The sequence below is a fragment of the Colletotrichum graminicola genome, assembly GCF_000149035.1.
Source record: "Colletotrichum graminicola M1.001 genomic scaffold supercont1.19, whole genome shotgun sequence".
Classification (NCBI taxonomy): Eukaryota; Fungi; Ascomycota; class Sordariomycetes; order Glomerellales; family Glomerellaceae; genus Colletotrichum; species Colletotrichum graminicola.
Genome location: NW_007361023.1, coordinates 46311 through 47179, shown reverse-complemented (window position 1 = coordinate 47179; position 869 = coordinate 46311).

The window sequence follows — 869 nt, the reverse complement described above, 5'->3', positions numbered from 1 at the left end:
TTTTTAGAATCTATAGAGGTCCAGACATCTAGTGTAAAGATATATAACTATAGTTATTAAAGTGGTTACTTAAAGTAATATACTATAGTATCTTTAGTAGTATTAAATAAAGTATTAATACTATTAATAACTTACTATAATATAACTTAGGACTATTACTATAGTATTTAAAAAAAAATTAGTAATATTATTTAATTTAAGACCTTTATTATTTAATTTAAATTACTTACGGATTAAAGTATTCTAATAGATTATTAAAGTCTTTAGAAGTAATAATATAGAAAGGTAGGTTATTATTTATTAAAAATTTAATACAATTAATAACTGCTGTTTCTGGTTTAAAAATAGTATTTAAAAGTCGAGGCCTTTTAAAATTACTATTAATAGAACTATTACTTATAAAGCTATTAATATTAGCTTGACTTATTCCAGTATTTCTACTATTAATCTAGTCTTTTACTAGAAGTAAGTTAGTAAAGTAAATATTTTAAAGTAATTATTTAAAACTAAATTATTAAATATATTAATATTAAATATATTAATAAATATATAACTTACTAGATATCTTAGAAGGGTCTTCTTCTTCTTCTTCTTTAATAATTATATTAGGGTGTTTATATTTATAATGTACTTGACCTGCACTAGCTTAAAATCTTTTTGCTTTAGATTTAAAGCTAAAGTTACAGTTAGGCATATTACATTTACATATAATTTCCCTAGGTTTATTAAGATTAATAGTACTTAAATTATAAGTAAATAACTTATTTACTATAATATAAGAACTAGTAGGCTTAATAATATAGTTAGGACTATTTTCTGAAGTATCTTTATATTGATTTTGTTTTCCTTTAAGTTTATTTGTTATAGAA